The sequence below is a fragment of the Chenopodium quinoa genome, unplaced genomic scaffold (assembly GCF_001683475.1).
Source record: "Chenopodium quinoa cultivar QQ74 unplaced genomic scaffold, ASM168347v1, whole genome shotgun sequence".
Lineage (NCBI taxonomy): Eukaryota > Viridiplantae > Streptophyta > Magnoliopsida > Caryophyllales > Amaranthaceae > Chenopodium > Chenopodium quinoa.
Genome location: NW_018742823.1, coordinates 431,608 through 455,158, shown reverse-complemented (window position 1 = coordinate 455,158; position 23,551 = coordinate 431,608).

The following is a 23,551-nucleotide window of genomic DNA, read 5'->3' as shown; positions in this document are numbered from 1 at the left end:
CACTAACAAATCTATTATTGGTGATCACTTGAATTATAATCACATTAACATAAACAAGATTATTAATTACCTTATCAAGCCTAATTACAAGTAAAAATTCTCTTTAAACATGCATAAAAGGCGTGATCAAGCAATAACAATAATAATATAATATCAAGCAACATAACAACAATCATCATCATCATATTAATCTCAATCTCAAAGCATAATAATAATAGCAAGATCCGATGCATGATACTAACAAGATTAAATACAAACCCTAGTATGTCACTAAACATTAAAGATCAAATCTTTAACCCTAACATGATACTAACATGATATTAGAAAGAATAGGAAGCAACCTAAACATGATACTAGAAACATACATGATATTAGAAATATTATTTAATACCCTAAACATGATACTAGGAAGTAATAAAACATCCTTACATGATAATAGGAATCAAAATAATCAAAACATGATTTCTATATCAAAATAATAACAATTAAATTACTTACTTGGATACCTCGTATCTCTTTCTAATAATAAAATACACGCCTTACTAACTTCAAGGAAAATATTAAATCAAACAATTAATTTAAATAATTAAAATAGAGATTTGGGACTAAACCCTCATAAATTATCAACCTTTCACGTCTAGGGCGAAGGTAACTTTGAACTTAACTAGGTGTGTCTACAGCTCGTGAATGTGAATCTTGTAAAAGGGAAGGTTTAGAAAAAGAATAGAGAGAGAATAAGTTTCTAGCTTTTAGAGAGAGAATAGAGATTAGATGGTGATTGTGAATGAATAAAAACGGGGAGATACGACCCCTATTTATAAGAAAATAGTCCGGAATTGATAGAAACATTTTAGAATTTGTATCGGATTAAAAATGATTCCCGTCACTTAACAGAGCATGTCTCCATATGACAGAGCTTGTCTCCATGCGACAGGAATCACATATGGCAACAAGCCCTATCGTTTGGCCACAAGCCCTGTTGTTTGGCGACAAGTTTGTCGTTATGTGACAATTAAAAGATAAACGCGCTTTTGTACGAAATATTTTTCTTAATATAATTAAGCAATTATAACTCTATTTAATCAATTTAAAATTAGATTTTATCATAATAAAATACTTGTTTTATTTCAAACTAAATTCATTATTTTCCTAAAAATATTAATTATAATCCTAATCCTATTAGAACTTAAAATAACCTTCTAGACTATTCTAGAAGACTATAGTCAATCCTAATGATATTAGGAATAATAATTAATAGGCGCTGCACTAGATCATTGGGCCATAAAACCATTTCAGACTCAAATTAGTATTTGGACCATAGCTTCTTCATTATTCATCGGAATTGGGCTTATAATATATCACTGGAAATCTCTTCACGAGCCCGACCCAACTACGCTATTAATGGACACTTATCATGGACCTAGCTAAATTGGACTTGCTATTTTAATTAAATAGAGTTGTTTTTGAAAACAGAAAGAAAGATTTATTAAACATTACAAGACTTATCACACTTTCACCTCATCCGATAATCAAGTAACGTGGAAAGTATTCATCACTAGGTTTAATTTTTGGGGAGACACAATTGGGTGTCTACACAAATTCCAGAAACGAGGGGGTATTTATAGAGAAAATGAGTCGAGGGAACACACGAACCCTAAAAAGATAAAAACCCTAATTCTGGGGCATCATGACACGGCTGTGGTTGCCACGACACGGGTGCATAACAGAAGGTTGCAAAGAGAGTAGGTTTTTACATTGCCTTCCAATATAATTTTGAGATAGTTGATGCAAACTATGATACCACAGCAAAAGTATGTGATGAATGCTCTTTGATTCAAAACAAGTATTTCCTTGTAAGAGAACTTCTAGATTCTCTACCAGAACAATCTAGACAATGTGAACCATTCGGTGTTGCTGCTAATGCTAAGTATGTCACTCAAACAGATGATGCAACAAGGTTTCTTGTTAGTGAAATACCTCCTCCTTGTCCAATGAAGAGTACCAACATTGGAAATATTTATCGCCCAACAAAGTTAAGGATTGCAACACCTGAAGGCTTTGTGGATGACACTCCTGAATTAAAAACACTTTTAAAAAGCCTAAGTTAAATTAGCTCTATGTTGTCGTGGTATGTCTAGGGCTGGCAAAAGTTGACCTAACTCAAAAACACGACCTGAATTCGACCTTTAAATAGCAGGTTAAGGTTGAGATTTTCGACCAGAAATTCTTAAATTGGTCGATACAAACCCGGCCTAAAATTAAATGGGTTAGGTTAAGGTTGAAATATCCAAACCGAAAATGACCCACATACCCGAAAAAAATATAAAAATAAAAAGATAATAAAATAAAATAAAATGAAACCCTTAGTATACCAACCCAAGCCCAAATTAGTGATCATGTAAAAAGTAAAACCCTATGTTATTAAACCGTTGCATACTAATTCTTTCCTCTTAATTTTCTCTCTCTTTAACTCTAAAGGTTTAAAAGTCACTCATCTTTACATATCAACTACCTCCACCTCCAACACATCAAGATCTAAGATAATTTCAAGAACTTAATCTTTAATTCATTTATTTTTTTATTCTTTGTAATTCCCTCTTTTATATTAATCGTCTATGGAAAAAAATTTCTACCTCTCTTTCTCTTAATTTGAACATTTGTTTTAATTATTTTCAAATCTCAAGTTTGTTTTCCAATTTTATTTTGTATTTGTTAAAGCAGCTTAATTATTTTCTTTCTCCTACCTTTCAATCTGAACATATTTTTTTTTCCACTTTTTAATACTTTTGGTTTTTGTTTCATTCTTTTGCAGCAAGCAGACGACAAGTAGAGGAAATTGGTGTCTTTACCATCTGCAAATCAATGAACTTGGAAAATTTATTTTAGACCTATATGATGTAATTTATTTTGGTTGTAATATACCTTAAATATTTATGATGTACTACACTTTTGATGGAATTAATTTGATGAAAGTACCGTTGATTCCTTTAAATTTACAATCTAAATATCTAAAAAAATAAAAGATTTTTTTTTTTTGACAAAGAACATAAAAGGATGTTAATCGTATAGAAATAAAGTTTAAATAGATTCGAAAAATAAAGATACAAAAAATTCGGGTTAAATGAGTCATTTCAGGTTGACCCGAAAACTAAACAGATCAGGTCAGGTCACAATTTTCAACCCGAAAAACTAAAATGGTCAGGTTCGGATTGGGGGTTTTTGACCCAAACCTGAAATGACCCGAACACGAAAGTGACCCCACCTGATCTGATTGCCAGCCCTAGGTATGTTACTGCTAAACTTCAAAAGCTTTAGAAAAGGCGTTAGCTCTTTTTAGCTTCCCTTTTGATAATAGATTTATTGGTAATCCGACAGCTTGCCTATGGTTGTTAGTTTTAATTTACTTTGTTTTCTTGTTTTTAAAGGTTGGGGAACTTAATGTAGCATTACCTTTTGTAAAGAGAAGTCTATTTTACTTAGGAAGTTGTACGCAGAGCATGCTCTGAAATTATGTAATCAGCTCCTTAATTATATAAAGAAAAAAAAAATTATTCACTATGTTTTATACTTGTCCCCTTGATGTTTAAAGATTGTTTTCATGATCATTGAGGTCAAAGATTCATGCCCAAATGACATTATACAAGCAAGACAGGGTACCTCCTGTTCAATGTACTAAAAATGAGCAAACATGATTAATAATAAAGAATTTGAAAGAAAAACCTTCTTAAATTACATATAAAAATGTATTCATAATTCTAACTCCCTCTATTATATATCTTCTAATCAGAGTCACTATGTAAATTGAACACGAGCAAGAAATGCATTACTAGATGAAGGCCATTGGATATAGGCAGCCATACCTTATCCTATTTAACAACAACTGATTGCAGGCTTAGGATGTCCAGAAAGAACCACTTTTTCCTGTGAAAAATGATATGCTACCAAGACGATATCTTCCTTAAGGTTTGTATTGTTTGCATATGCTCATGTCACATAAAGATATTGTTATACATTACTAAAATTACTATTGTCTATTATACCACTTGATGCAGGGTTTTTTTTAATTGGATGTTGAGAACATGTCTATGAGTATAACACTGAAGTACTAAAAAAATTCAAAGGAAGGCTAATCAACTTTATGATATTAAACAACAATAACTATTCTATATTATGAGATGAATATATCTTAGCCTTTTAACCGCACTGCCTATCAACAAGTTTAAACATACTGCCTATGATATGCAATATTCGAATATAGTTCAACCAAGGCTTCTATATACCTATATAATCATATTACATGAAACATAGTTCAGATCAGTGAACCATAAATTATTAAAAAGTTTAATTATATATGAAAACCTTTTTTTTTTTTTTTTTGCATGTTTAACAGTATAACACATTTATAACCGTCCAATTTATATACTAACCTCCTGTAAGTCATATAAAAAAAAGTACTATATCGAGAATCATTGATAGAAAGTATATTGATTAAATAATATTGAAATTACACCACACACAAGTCTACATATACACAATAAATTCAGTTCACCTAAAATCATCAATAACCAAGACTAAAAACAACATATTAATTACGCAAAACATTCAAGGTTAACCACATTATGGCCTAATCTATACCCATATATAAAATAAATATCAATACACGGCCTTCAAGGATTAAAGAACCACAACAAATAAGTGAGCAAATCTTCAAATTTCTGCATAGAATCTTTAAGTACTGAAAGACCACTTCAAAACAAAGCAAACACGTACTTAAAGCTAAACAGATTCTCTTCAGCTATCAACTAATAATTGATAAACTACAAATGAAATTTTAAAATTTAGTATTGATATATCAGCTTTTAAGAACAACTCACTAAGTGTGATCACAACAATCTCCTCTTTAAATCTATGCCTTACACTAATACTGACAATAGCAAAGACCGTTTTAAAAAATCTTCAGCAACATCTATCCTTCAAGAATCTTTACCATAATATAATTGAAGCCATACTCCTTCTATAAATACACAACTTCATATCCAACCTATGCACTTAAACACTTCAAGAAAAATAGGGAAAAATATCTCTGAAAATAATCAAAACACAAGGAAATATCCTTCTCATTACCTAAGTTTAAAATATCTCCAAATTCTTATCGACACAATAATACCTTTGACTTTCAACTTATCAACCAAAAAAAATACCTACTGACCTAAAAATTCCATTAGTTATAACGCTTAACCTTACATACAATAGCATAGTTCCTACTAATATATGGAATCGATAGCATTATTTCTACTAACGCTTTCCAACAATGAAAAATTTAGTATGAATATGCTACTTTCCATATTCTTTATTTAGGTGCAATGTCAACAAACATTACTATAAAATTGTTAACATTTAGACAACTAAATGACACCATGTCTGCAAATTAGAGAAGTGGTGCTCACGTTTACATGAAACAAACGGAAAAAATTTATACACAGCATCACAATCTACCAAAGGACTTGGGGAAATATGCAATATTTTCCTCTGCCAAGGCATCATGGCCCATGGCAGATGAAATTGCTTGTGGGAATTACCACCTTTAACAACAATAAAGAGTATTTTTACTACTTATATTTTAGGACCTAAAGAAAATCATGCTCACATACTTTTGCTATCAATCATTCAATTTAAATTATGATTCATGATTTTGTACAAATCAACTTGGTTTATTGTTTTTCTTCAAATAATTTTATGCAATTTCCAATTATATAGAAAAAACACAGTTAATAAATTTGCCCCTTCTTCATTGCCAATAACTGCGACAGTGAATGGAGTAGCACGAGTAGCAGCATACTCAAAAGAAAGAGATATATGTTGAGTATATGTTCCTCCTTCTACTGGTATGACTTTTCTCATATAAATAAATCTATGTGTAATGTGGGTAAACTACTAACTTCTGTTAGTAATTACTGCCATGTTATTATTGTCGTGTAAACCTTGTAAAGGAAAAATTCCCCCTGCTAACTATTTTGCTATTATTAGTATTTTCACAACGATGTCATCCAAATGGAAATCTTTGATAACTATTTTATATTATTTTATAACTGATTAAGTATTTGGTGATAAACAAATGTGTCAACTAGTATGATTTTTTTTTCTAGAGCCATTAGTTGGTTTTTTTGTTCCTAATCAGAATGCTAAGGACCATTAGTTTGAATAAAGTATTACACAAATCAATTTTACTCAGCAAACTCTGCCTGATCAGAATATTTACAATAAACCTACATCTAAAGTATTGTTGCGTATATATATATATACACACATCATTATCCCTTTCTATAATTTGAAATTTTACATTTATACAAAAGTGTTAGTCTTACTATACTTGTGTAATGCACTTTAAAAGAGATTTCAGTAGTGCAATAATTGTTTATTGTTCTGGTGGTTAAGTATACGGAACAGAGTGCAACATCTCTGTAGATACATCAACCTATCCCATTGCAGCTTTATCTACTTGTCATTGAACAAGCTAAAATTTTTAAAAGAGCAAAGCCAAGCCACTTAAATTTGTCGTCTAAATTAGAGCAACCAACAACCGAATCACTTATAAAATTGAATAATATCACTAATATCTTATTGAAAAAATGTCTACTACACCATTATACATAGCAACTACTAATATGTACTTAATTTTCTTTCTTTTAATCTTAAAAAAAAAAAAAAAAGCAAAAATCATCTCCCTTAGATTCTAAGAAAGAAGAAACATTCATATACTGCACAATATCTAAGCAAAGACATCTCCCTTAGACTCCGAGAAAGAAGAAACATTTTCGTTGAATTTTTAAACATCGTGCAATGTCTTTAACATGCATTTCTACCCCTCTTTGATCCTCTTCTGTGCTTCTTCATAACGTCGTTCAATTTGACCATTTGGAAGATGTTTTTTAGACCCAATTTCAAAACCGAACAAACCTTGGAATAACATTAGGTGCTTGCACAATTGCATTTTTGACCCCTTCCGATATGTTTTTTTAAGCGGCCTTTTCTTTAGAAGTTTCTTCATCAATCTCTATCTTTAACACATGTGAGCACCGACCTAAATGAATTCCATGATACGGTTACGCACAGAGAAAAAATCCTCATATTCACGGATAACACATCAACTTCTTCTGGATTTCCCATCCCACTATATGAAATACTCAACTTTTTGAGAAATATACTAAAAAAAAAAGAATTAATATTTATGAATTCACTACTTAATACTAAGAAAAAAGCTTAAAATACAAACCTAGCACTTGTACAAGTATTTTTGTTGTAAAGAGTCGCTTACTTGGAGTTGATCTTCTAAATATGCCCTTCATTTATCTTTGTTTAACTAAATCTATTAAGCAGCCTTAAATATTAAATTTTTTAACTAAAGTCTTAGTAATAACAGTATCAAATACTACAACAAATTCACACTAATTTTACAAGAATATTTTTCCCAACTCATTCCAATTCTTCAATCCTTTATAGCCATATGAATAGCAAATTTACTGCTCAAACACGGGTGTTGTAGCTTAGAAACAATAACTTGTTGAAAATCATCTTATGTCCTTTCTCCTTGAGTTTTACAAATTTTCCACTTTCTTAAGGTGTACTTCTGTTCTTTTTTTTTCTTTTGCGCATGATCAATCTTTCTCTTTTACTAATGCGCCATTTTTTCCTTTTTACCCTTGCTCGTAGATTTATTGTAAGAAATTCCCACTTTCCCATGACATATTTCACTCTTTTTCAAAATTTCGGCTACAACAGGACTGAAATTTTGCTATTGCAAAATAATCATCTACGTTTCTAAGATTTCAATTTTCCAACAAAATTTCCAACCCAATTTACCGTAAAATCTTTAAAACCAAATGAGTTCTAACAATATTGTTCATTTGCATACACTTACTTCTGAAATACATGCTTAAAAAATCAATTTCCATCCAAAAACCAAAATTAATCACTTTCTCTTATTCACCACTACTTTTACAAGACTCTTTTTTTACATTCTAATTTCTTTAAGCCAACATTTTCAGCAAACAAATTAACTACTACATTCCAATTTCTTCAACCCGATATGAGGTTTACATATTTAAAAGTTTAGGTAAATATGCAAAACAATCCTCTAATTACCAAGCGCAAGAATCTCCTACGGGTTTTGAGAACAAGTATTTGTAAAAATAATTAAAATTGCAAGAAATATAATTTGTTCCAAAGAATTTTAAAATTAATTTTCACCCCTATTCTTTTTTACAAAATAGGTAAGGTTTTAAAATCAATTTTTGCCACATATTTATTGTTTAATAGCACCTAACATTGAAACATGTGGACATTCACTAATAGTCAAGTTTCTAAAAACCATTAGTTGGTAGAATAATATTGCAAATTCAGAGCATGATTGCTAAGACAATATGATTTTCTGATAAAGGAAACGTAGCTAGCCTACCATAATACTTGTATAATACCCTAAAATTTTTAAATTACTTTATTGCTCTCGAATATCTTAGAATTCCAACAATAATACTTCTATGCAAACACATTTCTCTTAGACTTTAACTATGTGAAATATTACTAATCACAATGAAGAACCTTTTTACTTAAAATTACAAATCGCAATACTAAGAGGGCACCCGGGTTGCGGGAGCACTCTTAACTAACAAACATAAATAAATAAAAATTAGTAAAAGTACATTGAAAAGATAAATTTACATTTGGTATTGTAGACACCTAAAAATGTCTCCCCAAAACCAAACCCGATTAAGAAAATCCTTTCACTGCCATTATTTGTCTGGTTGAGTATTTAATCTTGGAGTGCTTAATTCCATATTCAATCCCAATACATTTCATAAATCAACCCAATTCCTAGCCTATTTCCCCAAACCATAACGTATTTTCCTTTTTTCGTGCCTTTAAACCAAAAATAATTCATTTCGTGTCCCTTAAAATCATTCATTTTGCATCCCTTAAAATCATTATTTACGTGTCATTTTTATAAAATATCAGTTTATTTTTGTCCATAATATGGGTCCAATGATTGAACAGTTGTATGGGGATTGAAAATAGTTTTCTAATGATATAATATAAGCCTAAATCTAAGTTATAACGAATAAGTTATGACCAAAATACTAAACTGAGCCCAAGCCAAACCTAAGCCCACCATACTTACGACTCAATGAGCATGTGGAGAGTCCAAAAGATTTAATCCCATTACTAAACCAATTAGGATTAATTAGAAGCTTTTGTAATTTTCCAAAAGATATTAATTATTCTTTTGGAAAAGATAAAATTAAAGAGCTTAAAATTGAATAAAACTCCTCTTTTTGAATGTCCTAAATTTATTCGAATTGAAAAATGTTCAAAGATAGTCGGATATGATTTTCGTGACTTGTATACAAATATTATAAGGTTTTACAGCCCTTGAACTTATCTTTTCAATGGTAGCTTATAATATTAATTCCGATCTATAATGAAAAAGATATAAAAGAAATACGAAACTCTATCCAAAACTAACACCGTCCCATTATTTTGGCCATATCTTTTATTCTACAAATGCATATTTTAATCTGATTCTAATTGGGTTAGAAATTAGACTTCAAGAGCTTTTTATATATATATTATTTATCTTATTCCAATTTCTGGATCAAAAGATCTAATAAAAACAAAAATCGCAAAAACAGCTGCCTATCGCAAGAGTTTTATTCCGATGTGAATTCGGATCTTTTCTTGATTCTTTGTCCCTTATTTTTTCTTCATAAATAGAGGTCATATCACCCCCATTTTCGATCATCAACAAGCTTGATCACAGATCATTCTCTCTTCCTCTCTTATGCACAAAAAATCATTCTCTTTCGCTCTTATACACCAAAATCATTCTCTCTTTTATCTTTCCCTCTTTATCCTGAATACTAGCCTCCATATTTTTCCACAATACTTCCTTTAGGCACTCTAAGGACTCTATACAATACTCGAATTTCTATACTTAAACCAAGGCGTGAAAGAAAGAATTAACTTAGGGTTTGGACCAAATAAACTCTTCTTTTATTTAATTTAATTGTTTCAATTTAATTTATTATTTATTGAAGTTACTACAGTTTATTAATGATGCTATAATTTAAGGAAAAGCATCAAGTGAGTAATTAATCCACTTAATCACTCTTATTCTTATTCTTATTGCTAGTGTCATGATTAGATTTATTCATATTTGATTTGACTAATAATTTATTGTTGAATTGCTTCCAATATTAATGTTGGTTTTATTTTATTTTATTGATCACCATATTGCTTGTTTAAAAAGAATATGTAATTGAAAATTACACCTAATAAGATAATTTGGACGACCAATTTAGGTTCCTTTTTAATCTGGTTATTTAATTAAAGTGATCACAATATTTTAGAATTATATGTTGCATTAATATTCAACCAATTTAGCCTAACAATAGTTTGGAGCAAATTGAATCTTTGTTTGCATGCCTTTTAGATCGCAGGAATACTTTTCACTATAAGAATCAAGTAGAGCCAATACATGCGAATGTGACTCTATGACTCACTTCGTACCATCATCCCTGATCCTTCTTTCGTGGTTTCAAACCATATGGAGTTAATAATCTCATGGATTATGAATTGGGTGTAACCTTCACGGGTCAATCGTTATTGCCTTTCGTTGTCCCTTTATCGTTGTTGTCTTTTATGGTCCGTGAACGGTTTACATACTCTTAAAATCTTGTTGGTGGCTCCCTACTTTCCTTGTCCTTTATTGTTGTCCCTATTCGTATATGTTAATTCCCACTTCCAAAGAGTGCCAAGCATATTCACACATACTTAACGTAGGCGCACTTCAAACGACGCCAACAATTTGGTGACTCCACTAGGGAGGATTCTTGGTTATTTATCAAATTGAGTGAGCAGTATTTAATTGAAATGAGTGGATAAGACTTGAAATATTCTTGAATCGTATTTCTGCGATTTAATTGGCACTGTCACATATGCATATACATTTTACCTTTCCTATTTTTTCCACTATAGTACGTGTTCTACGTATGTGACCCGAACATACTTGACCCGAAATTGAACCGACCCAAACACAACCAACCTGAAATTGACCTGACCCAAACTAGACCCCATTCTTGACCCGAAACCTGAATCGACCCCCTAGAGTCGAGTCATAGATTTTCTTTTTTCTTGAGTCATTTTGGATTTTTATTCTTGTATACTACACAAGCGTTAACTTGATTGGGTCATAGTCGGAGTTTTAAAAAGAGTTACGTGTTGTGCCACCTATGGATCTATAGCCCCAAGTTTTACCTTTCATTTTGGAATTGTTTCATCCTAATCAGAGTTACAGATAAAAATTTATTACCGAAATACTACAGCATGTCTAGTTTAGGTGTCTTATTACCGAAATATTATTATTTTTTTATGTATCTTTTCATGTCAAGCTAGTATTAGCCAATTCATTTAATCCATTTCAACTCATATAACATAGGATTATATATTTTTATATTAATTATTTTTTATTTATTCCCATAAGTCATAACTCTTCTATAACTCTATAGTCAATCTTCCTATTCTTTTGTAATTATTGTTCTAATCTTGACATGTGTTCTTTGTCTTTTATTGTGATTTATTTTATTTTGTTTTATTTATGACTATGATTGTCAATGGACCATTTCCACCTAGTAAATAGCACAATCATTAATTTGGACAAAATTAATCAAGTTAGTTTGTCTTTTAGTCTTCCGTTCTATTTAGTCCTTTGGTCCTTCGTTTTTTCACACCGTCTTCATGTCTAGCCATAAGATCATATCACAAATCTTAATAAACTCACCTAATCAAACCTGTTGTGTCATTCTTCGAGTAATGCACTATATTGTTTATGATCGTATAGCAGGACCATGCATGCATCGTTTTTCGTCGTATAAGAATGAGTGGAGTATTTCCCATTGGTTTAAAAAATTCTTTCATACACTCTTCCTTTCCAATCCGAGTATTAAGTCAATGCATTATGAGAGATCATTTTGTTCCATAGTACTTGAGTTCAAGAATCACTAGGTAAGAGTTAGAAGAATAAGGGGAACGTCATTCCTTCCTTCTTTTCTTCCAATCAAAGCATCAACACTAGAAAATTTCTTATCCCCCCTTGAAGTAACAAGTAATTCATAAGAAACCATGAAGACAAAGCACAAGACAAGTTTTCCATACAAGATATCATGCTTTTTTCTTCTTTTGTTTCAACCCTTTCCCCCTAATAAGTATAGCATAGGTTCTCCTTGTCCTTAGGTCTATGTACCATGTTCCATCAATGAGAATTTCTTTCCTTTGCATTTGATCATGTCATTCGCAACAAATGAAAATAGATAATAAAAAAACAATTTCCAAACTAAAAACAAGGTACACCAATGAGTTGAGGCACCTTTGCAACCCTGTAATTCCCCTTAAACCATTTTCAAACACTAATTCCACTTCTTCATTAACCACTTTAAGCCTCGTCTAAGTTTTTGCCTCATTTATTCAACTCGCATTCACCTAACCATGGGATAGGAAGGTGTGTAATTTGTATAACATTCAAACGCAGGAAATAAAAAAAGCAGCACAGCAACATTAAAACAATGTCTAAGGGCAAGTATTCCAATGTCTTTGATATGAACACATCTCAAATTGCGTCTCTCATCGAGTGCTTGATATCGTGCCTGAGAAACATGAATGCTAAGTGAGTGATGGACCGCATGATCTGAGAGCCCACATTGATTCAAAAGAATGAAAAAACAAATTCAAAGCAAAAGAAAAAAAATGTTGAAAATAAACTTGCAAAATTAAAAATTTTCAAATTCACAATTACACATCTTGGGGAATTATCTCGGGTCTTGAGCCATTTACCCTTTCTTCTTAACCTATAAACTTAACCACGTTACCACCCTCATTAGACCTCTTTGAGGTGTACATACACTTGTTTAAATTTTGGTTAGAGCTACGTTCGGCCTAATTCCTAACGGATACGTTGGCAACCTCACAACGAGGTGCAATCACATTCATACTCACATTGATGTCCACATTCATTTCCACATATCGAGTCATTTCCCATGCCTATCCCTACCCATATAGAGCTAGACTTGGGGGCTTGAACCCATGTCACTTAGCTTACCTAGCCTAAAGAGTCACCATCTCAACTCTTCTCACATCTTTATCCATCACCATAGCCTTTGCAGCCTCACCTTTGCGCATAAACATTCATTAGAACAAATATTGTATACTTGCTTAGCTTCCTCACCTGAGTAATGTTCATTGTTTCACGCATCGCATAATTTTCTTAGCAACATTTATATATCAATGATTTTTAATCATATAAACCATATCGTGCTTAGCTCCTTGACCTAAGAAACGTTCATTATGCAATAATCACTTCGTCTAGATACGTGCTTAGCTTCCATACCTAAAAAATGTTCAAGATTATTTCTTTGCACCATATATGATGCGTAGCTCCATGACCTAAGTTTATTAATCTATTGTGTCACATGACGTAATTGTCCTTAGCCTCCTAGCCTAAGAACATTCATCATGCATACATTGTCTTCAATAAAAGCAATTTAATTCGACAAATCGAATATTCATGCGATATACCTTACTTTTCTCTATTTTCTCGACAAGGAAGTTTAAAACTTCTTCCCTTTTTCATGTCTTTTCTTTTGGGGAAATTCAAAAACTTTTTCAAAATTTTTCATCGAGGGAAGTTTGAAAATAACACTTCATTTTTTCAGGTATTTTGTTTTCTAGAAAAGTCGATACCCTCCACTCATGACAAAAATGACGGAAAATTTTTGCTTTTTTCATCGTCTGTTGCTTATGTCTGCACACATACACTCAAATCATACACATACACACACAATCACAAGTCATACACATTTCATGTCATGTCAAGTCAATCGTGATTTATACGGGTTCTTTGGAAAATTTTATTTTTCTAATCTCATCTACAACCCACGATTGGGGATAAGCGAACCATTTATATCCCACATTCGGGGACAAGCGAACCATCAACATCCCACGTTCGGGGACAATCAAACCAACTACATCCCATGTTCGGGGATAAGAAAACCATCTACAGCCCATGTTAGGGGATAAGTGAACCAATTATAGCTCACGTTCAGGGAAAAACAAACCATTTACAACCCACGTTCAGGGATAAGCAAACCATCTATAGCCCACGTTCAGGAAGAAGCGAACCATCTACCGCCCACGTTTAGGGACAAGCAAACCATCTACAGTGTTCGGGGACAAGCGAACCATCTACAGCCCACGTTTGGGGATATGCAAACCATCACCCATGTTCGGGGACAAGCAAACAATTTACGGCCCACGTTCGGGGACCATCAAACCATCATCATTTTTCAAACATTAGCAATCATCTCCCAAGAGAAGACAATTCATGGCTCAAGTTTCTTGATGCACAGAGACTTGCAATCTCATCATCAGATAAGTTTTTCCTCAAGCATGGAAAATTGTCGGTCGTTGCCACCTCTCAAGGTGAAGAAGTCAGCGATTATATCATCTATCAACATTCCTCAAGCATGGAAAATATCACAAATCCCGTGGATTTCTTCAATCATAGAAAACTACTAAACTCATTTGCCACCAATACACTAGTGTTAGATACTATCAAACATATTCGTCACCGATACACTGGTGTCAAATAAGTATTTTATACTCTTCACTCTTTTATCTGTGGAACCAACATTTTTTATAGGTATTGGTGTAAAGAGTGATTTAGGATTGTAGAACGTCTTATATCATTCTATGTCCCTATCAACTATCTTGACTATTGTTTTCGGAACTAATGTTTCCATAAACTTAGTCAAAGTGGGGGCTTTTGTAGACACCTAAAAATGTCTCCCCAATACAAAACCTGAAGATAAACAACCTTTCACCGCCATTATTGGTTGGGTTGAGTATTTAATTTTGGAGTGCTTAAATTTATATTCAATCCCAATACAATTCATAAACCAACGCAATTCCTAACCCATTTCCTAAAACCATAACTTATTTTCCTCTTTTTGTGCCTTTAAACCCAAAATAATTCATTTCGTTTCCCTTAAAATCATTCATTTCGTATCCCTTAAAATCATTCATTTCGTGTCCTTTTTATAAAAACATTTAGAATAGTTTATTTTGGTCCATAATATGTGTTTGATGATTGAATAGTAGGGTGGGGCTGGAAAAAAGCTTTCAAACGATATATTATATGTCCAAATCCGAGTTATAACGAATAGTTCCTGGCTGGTCTCGAGACTAGGTAAATATTTATAGTCCCTTGTTCAGAAATAAACATTTACGATAACAAAAATGAACATTTTCTAACTGAACATGTTTTACAATAAATTTGTATTTTTCAATAATTAAATGTTTATTTTCATGCAGTATGATGTTCATCCTTAATAAATAAATGTTCATTTATATAATATTATATGTATATTTTATTTTTCAGTGTCATAGTCCCTTTATTTTATCTAGGCAAATACAAGTTTATCTCCCAGATAAATTAATTTTTGTTAATCTGGTGGCATTAACGTAAATATATTGAAAAGCGTGGTCATTATTCAGTACTTTTGGTGAGCTGTCCAATTACTATTTACAACAAGCATTTAATTTTATGTAAGGAAATTACACATGTAACCCTCAAATATTACATGAAAAAACGCATGTACCCCTCCACTGGTACTTGAATAAACGATTATACCCCCCCAGATAAACAAGTTTTTGTTTATCTGGGAAATTAACTGGGTATAGATCATTTTATCTTATATAATAAATGTTTATTTTTATATGTTGCAATGTTCAATTACTAAATGAACATTTATTTACACAAAGGTGTACAAAATAACATGTGCACTTTTATTGCATAGATGTTAAACAATAACATTAAAGATACTATGAAATTGTATGTTTATTTTTTACAACTGAACTGTTTAGTTATAAAACATTAAATGTACAATTTATTTTTTCAGTTTTATAGTCTCTTTATTTTATTCTTATATTATAAATGTTCATTTTGATATATTGCAATATTCAATTACTAAATGTTCATTTTGATATATTGCAATATTCAATTACTAAATGTTCATTTTTTCTAATAAATGTTCATAATTTTTCAAGTAAATGTTCAATTTTTTCTAGTAAATAAACTTAAACAAGGAATATAGTCACAATCAACCGTAAAGAAGGGATAAAAAAACACACAAAATTATTCAATAAAAAAAATTATATTGAATCAAAAAAGCAATAAATAAACTTACATACATCCTATAAAGAAGGAAAAATTGCAGATGAACAATCAATTGATAGGGATAGTGTCCTTCGAACAAGTGTATTATTTCGGTAGAGGGTTCGATATTATTAGAAAGCTAATTATTCAGTGAGGCCAAGTGATCGGAATGCCTAGATGGAGGCCGCTTCCGATCAGTAATATTAATGTATAATTAATATTAAAGCTTAATCCTGACTGAACTCTTCGGGTCATGATATGTCCAATTTATATAGTGTTTTACCCCCGTCCCGTGGTCATAATTAGTAGTGTTTTTGGCTCTTTAGGGCCACTTTTATTACTAATTTGTGTTTTCTAGTGTTTTCGTAGTTTTGATTGAGTTTTATAGGAGATTGCACTTTTAGAGCATTTTCCCGGGTTTTCATGGATCAACTACGGAAGCTAGAAAGACACGACCATACTTGAAGCCCAGGATCGGTGAGAGCCGGTGATTAAGGGCTCGGTATGTGATATCGGGGCTATTGGATCAAGTAATCAAGACCCGATGAGGAAATCCGGATTGGGTCCAGGAATCGAGCCCAATCGAAATCCAAGCCTCGAAGAAGAAGCCGGGCTCGATCGGGAAAGCATACACCCGATCGGGCGAGCGCGCGCAATGCAGCCTCAAGGGAGAAGCCGTGCCCGATCAGGTGAGCGTAGGCTCAATCGGGCGCGACATACTAGCAAGGGGCATAGTAAAAAGGCGAGCCCGATCGGGCGGCCCTTCGCCCAATCGAGCGCGTGTTTTTCTAAGTAGCTGATTAGTTTTGTTTTAGTTTTTGTTTTAGGAGTGTTTAAGTACGAGTATGTACTTAATTTTTGTTTACCTTCTCTTTTCGATTTTCTCTCTCTACTTAGGATATTTTCTTTTGGTAACAATTTCTTCTCTTCTAATTTCAGTTATTTTATTTAATTCTTTGATTATGTCTTGCTTTATTTATTTAATTAGTTTAGATATGTTGATGCTTGAGTAGTTTTATTTCTAGGGTTTATGGGGATCTAATAAATAATATGAAGGGGTAAATTTGTGATTGTTGATTATCAATGCTTGGTTAATTTCCTATTGATTGATTCAATGTGCAATTAGGTTTGGCTAGATTTAATTGTATGAGTTTTGCAATATTAATTCGAGATTCGACAGATGATAATTGATGTTTAGGCTTAGTAATAATAGGCGGACTAATTTATAAATGGTTAAGTCGAGATTCGACAGATGAGATTTAATACCGGTAAATTAACTCTGTGATTATAATACGTAGTGAAAGCCCTTGATAATCTAATTGATCAATGCTTGACGATTGTTTATTATGATTTTCCCTGGATTATTGTTTATTAGTGAACCTATGCCCTAGGTCTTTTAATATTTAATTTCTCCTTACTTTATTTCCTCCGATCTTATTCTTCGTATTATAGTCGTTAATTACAACAATATTGGTTACCTTGATAATTAAGATTATAATAATTAATTAGGAGTAGAAAGACTTGTTTCCCTGTGGATTCGACCCTACTTCCCTATCTGCATTAGTTAGAGGACTTAAGTAATACTTTTAATTAGGGGATACGATTTTACCCTGTCAGGTCACACCAAAGAAAATAACGATCCGACACGAAGAATTAATTCGGAAGGAATTAATGGGTCGATCAAGTAATTACTATTTAGACGTTGGAATTAAAGCTTGGAGCGTCAAAACCGAGCGTCGCCAGTCAAGTTGAATTAATAAAAGACGATACGGTAATATTACTAATTAATCAACAATTTACCAAAATACCCCTAGCATCAGAATGCCCCGAGCAAACCGGGTGCTAGGGGCATTTGGTATAACCAAGGTGGCTAGCATGCGCACCAAGTCGAGCCAAGGTCGGCTGGTGCATACTAGCGCACCATTGCTAGCACTATTGCTGGCACATGGCTAGTAAGCATAGCTAGTATGCGCAAGCAGCAGTAGCATGAAGCTAGCAGTTCTAACTAGCTAGCAACGTGCTTCCGTGCTAGCACAGCTACCAGCAAATGCGTGCTGGTGCGCAGGGCCAGCGTGTGAGAGTTGCGGCATGGCGCGCCACGCCCAGCATCAAGCAAGCTTTTTGGGCTGGCGCGCAAGCGTGGCTGTTGTTAGGCCAAGGCAGCACGCCCAGCCGCAAGTACCAAGCGCAACAAGGCAGCTTGCGTGCCACGGCTTGGGATGCTACTTGGTGCAGTTATATAATAGAAGCTTTTTGGCATCTAATTTTTAAAACCTTGGTAAATAGAAACAAAAATAATTTTTTCATTGCCTAATTAAAAGCGACATTTTATGCTATACTTTTTAACAACAAATGGCTACGTGTTTTTGATTTATTGTTGTTTAAAACAATTTGTTTTACTAGTTGTTACTAGATGGAATCATATTTTTGTTTTGTGGCCATATATCAACAAACTATGAAAATTGATATTTTATTTGTATTGATTTAGAAACAAAAAAAAAGACAATGAATTTGTAAATTGTTGCCATTAGAAACAAGTCGTCTAAACTATTGTTGTTAGATGATAACATATTTTTTATTTGTTGCCGTTGGAGATACTCTTCTTATTTTTTGTTTCTATAATGACATCAAATTCTAGTTTATTGCCATTAGAAACAAGTTGTGTTGCAGTTTGTTATCAATCGATATGTGGGAAACTTTTATATTTGTTGCCATTAGAGATGCTCTTCTTATGATTTTTTACTATAAAAACATCAAATAGAGACGGATTTCAATTCCGTCTCTAAGTTAGAGACGGATTTCAATTCCGTCTCTAAGTTAGAGACGGATATTTTATTTCTCCCTAATTTAGAGACAAATTTTTCAATTCTTTCTCTAATCTTATGTTTACTTATTATCAATTTTGTGCATAGAAGTAAACAAATAGTATTTTGTATAGTTGGTAAGAGTTTCACTATGTGACTTTTAGGTGACAAATTTGACTCCTACCAACTACGATTCTTGAGACTGGAAATTCAAAGAGCCTTACATGCAAAGCCTTGTGAGTTGACCCAAGTGAGGTTTCCAATTGGTAAACAGATCGGGTTGAACCGAATAGCTAATAAAGATCAGGTTTATGTCTTGTAGTGTTGATAACAACCAATATTAATGATTTGTTGCTATTTTATATTAGGAACCAACATGAATAATTTGTTGCTATTTTTATAAATCAACATGAATAATTTGTTGCTATTTTTAAGAACCAACATTAATAATTTGTTACTACTTTTAGTAACAGCCAATGGTAATGTGTTGCCAAAATTGGCAACAAATGCACCAAGAAAAACAATCATCATGGAAATTATATTAAAATGCATGCAATATTGCAACAAAATTATTTTGCAACTAGTAAACAAAATCCCATGGCTTAGCAACAACAAATTTTGGTTTCCAACTCGTTGCTAACTAAAGTTAGCAACATAATCTTTGTGAATAACAACAAATTTTAGTTGTTGCTATATTGACTTAATTTTGTAGTAGTTGATTGGGGCAAGTGGTGCAAAGGGCCGGTTTAGAATAATAATTTTACCAACTCTCCCACATTGATGGGAGAGAAGATTTCACTCATGAGTTTCCCTATAAATACCCAACTTGGGGTATGGGAAAACTCACTTGAGTAAGAGTTAGAAAAGGCATCTCCATTGAGAAAAGCTTTAAACTCATAATTACTCGAGTAGTTTTGTCGGACTTGGATAACCTCCAAGTAATAGACCTAGTCAAGGTCGTGTTGCGGGTGGATACCGTAGGAGGTTTTCGCCCATTGCGAGACATAAGCTTTCTCAAGTAAGAGCTCGATGAACGAGCAAAGAACGCTTCAAAGGTATTTTCGTCTTTCCTTAATTCTTGTTAATTATGTCTTTTGATTATGTTAATTGTGAGTGTGATCTTGGCTCGGGTTTTATTTTCCGCGATGAGTCGGACTCAACAAAACCCAACAGCGGTATTAAAGACTTGCTCATTTATTTTTATAATCATAATTTTCAAGATGTTTTCATGGCTTTATTTTTCTGGTTTTATGTTGCTAATTAGATTAGTAGCTTGGTTTTATTTATTTTAATCCCGTTTTAAAGCTGTTTTTCGCCCTAAACCCATATTTTCGTCCGTAATAGTTAATTTTTTGTGGAAAAGGCATTCTAGAAATATTTTCACTCTTTTAGGACTATGTTTTAGGCCAAAATCTGACCAGAAATATTAAAAGACCTAGGACTATGTCTTTCTAACCTTGAATCTTAATGGCATATTTATGGTGATTATGTATATGGTTCTTTCCTTCATGTTTCTACATTTTTGAACTTCTATAATCATGGTTACTTGGTAGTAATTAGTGCTTGAAAGATTGGTTAAAATTTTTATATAATTGCAAATACATTGCATTTAGTGTGAAAATTTATTCTTTGAGGCTTCTAAGTACTAAAGATCTAGTCTTTAATTGTTTTAAGTGGTTGGAACTTTGAGTTGCTAATATCCTTGAATTTTGGTTGAACTTTTGATTTAATCATGTGTTAAGTTGATTTGAATCATAAAATTTGAATCTAGTGATAGAAATTTCATTTATCTTCATATTGGAAGATATAATTTTTCAAGGATTAACAAGTTAAAGTTGGAATCTTTATTTGAATATTTGCGTTCATAATTCCAACTCACCTTTATTTTGTCAAAATCTCATTATTAATTTAAATTAATTAAATTAATAGTCAGTAATTGCCCTTGTTTATTTTATTGCACCAAGTTGAACAAATTTTATTAAAGAATGGTACTTGGGAATAATTTCGGTTTTGTGCATTTTGATGATTTTTTTTTATTTAAGTTGGACTTGTAATAATTTTTCATTTTTTCTCATTAAATTAATTCTAAAAATCGATTTGGAATTAATAATTGAGTCACGCAAAATTTTGAGTTAAAACCCGAGAGTGTGGCACGCAAACCAAGGACCAACACCCTCGGCAAGTCGGGCTACCTAGCAACTCACATGAATTTTGGTTGAACTTTTGATTGAATCATGTGTTAAGTTGATTTGAATCATAAAATTTGAATCTAGTGATAGAAATTTCATTTATCTTCATATTGGAAGATATAATTTTTCAAGGATTCACAAGTTAAAGTTGGAATCTTTATTTGAATATTTGCGTTCATAATTCCAACTCACCTTTATTTTGTCAAAATCTCATTATTAATTTAAATTAATTAAATTAATAGTCAGTAATTGCCCTTGTTTATTTTATTGCACCAAGTTGAACAAATTTTATTAAAGAATGGTACTTGGGAATAATTTCGGTTTTGTGCATTTTGACGATTTTTTTATTTAAGTTGGACTTGTAATAATTTTTCATTTTTTCTCATTAAATTAATTCTAAAAATCAATTTGGAATTAATAATTGAGTCACACAAAATTTCGAGTTAAAACCCGAGAGTGTGGCACGCAAACCAAGGACCAACACTCTCGGCAAGTCGGGCTGCCTAGCAACTCACATGTGGCTGCCAAGAGGGTTGGTGTGCTTGGTGAGCGCCACACACTCCTAGTGTGGCTATTGTCTGCTAGCAACATGGCACACCCAGCTAGCCAGCAAGCCGTAGCCAGTGCACCGCAGAAGCAACAAGTTGCTAGCTGTGAGTGCAGCTTGTGCGTGGCCTTGGCTGAGCGTGCATGCGTGTTGCAGAGAGTGTATGGGATGTGTGTGTGTGTGTGCATTTTGGTGCGTTGCGAAGGGGCAAGCAGCCTTGTGCGTGTTGCCTTGCACCTTGCAACCCGCAGCAAACGCTACTAGGCTCGGCCTAGCTAGTGTTATGTGGGGTGGTGCGGGAGCACGCACCAAGCCGCATTCCCCTAGGGGTGCTAGGCCCCCTTGGCTAGCAATGGTGCGCCTTATCTTGTCTAGGTGTGCGAGCCACTTGCGTACAGTTGGCTACGTGTTTTCTTATTTTGCCGTTTTTTATTATTCTAATTAACTTAATTATTTTGGTTTTAATTATTTTAATTAAATTTTGAGGCTAGGCCTCGGTTTTGAGCGGCATTGGCAAAAATATTTTACCGACTTAATTAATTGGATTAATTAAGATGGATGCGGAATTTAGTGGAAGTTTCATTTTTAATAGCGCTAAATTACATAATGGGTTAAACAACTTTGACTAGTTTTAATTAGGCGTGTTAATTGGATTAATGACCTAAATTAGATACTAGTTTACGCGTGTTTGTGCATTGTTACTTGTTTTTAGTTGTAAAATGCATGGGCCATTAACAAATAGTGAATGGATGAATGGAATGTTTATTCTCCTACGGGTTTTATAAAAATGACAACTAGTGGGGCCCTATTAGTATAGAAAATATAGACTGCGTTCCGTGACGTATTTTTGTAAATCTAAGTACTGTTTGCAAACCGTTGAGTATTTTTGTACCTTAATATTTAAAATAGTTCTAATCGTAGATACTAGTGTTTGCATAATTTTTGTTGTGGCTTGAAGACGGAGGTTCTTGGAGGACGAAGCCATGAAGTTGCAAAAGACGTCCCATGAAGACTTGAAGACTCAAAGGGTCATGCTAGTTCCCAAATGCATCATTGTTTATATTTTCGATATATATATGTATTCATGATTATATATATGTGAATTATATGTTAGATGCATGTTTAGGATTTCAAATGTTGCGATGATTAATTAAGTTCACTTAAATCAACCAACACAGAAACCCTAAGTCCATAAAATATTGAGTAAAACTTCCATTCCAAAACAACATTTATCGACCTATTGAGAGTAGTGATGGGCTACGCCAAAGTGAGGCATCACTATTACTCCCTATGATACGTAAGGCATACCGGGTATGCAAGTTGGTTTTGGTTATACTCAACGATATGAGTGATGGAGTCCTAACATGTCGTGGCAAAGTGGATAAGATGTTGAGAGAGAATTAGATGCAACGATTTATCCTACCAAGAGTGGCTTGGAGCCATTAGCAAAGAGTTGTGTACCTTAGAATATTGAGTGTTAAGACAAGCTAAAGCATGCTTAACTACTCATTGTTTCTTTGGATCTTGGAATCAAATTATTCTCACCAAATGGGGACAATTTAATGTGTGAATAAGACGTTTAAATAAATTTGATTAAAAATGCATGATTTCAATCTTATTTAAGTATTATGAATGGTTTTTCATTTTAAATTCTTTCAATTGTAGTGATGTAGGGAATATTTCAAGCATCCCACACTTGAGCCCCACTGTGATCATACACTTAAGTATGGTGGCGTCCAAAGGGAAGGAA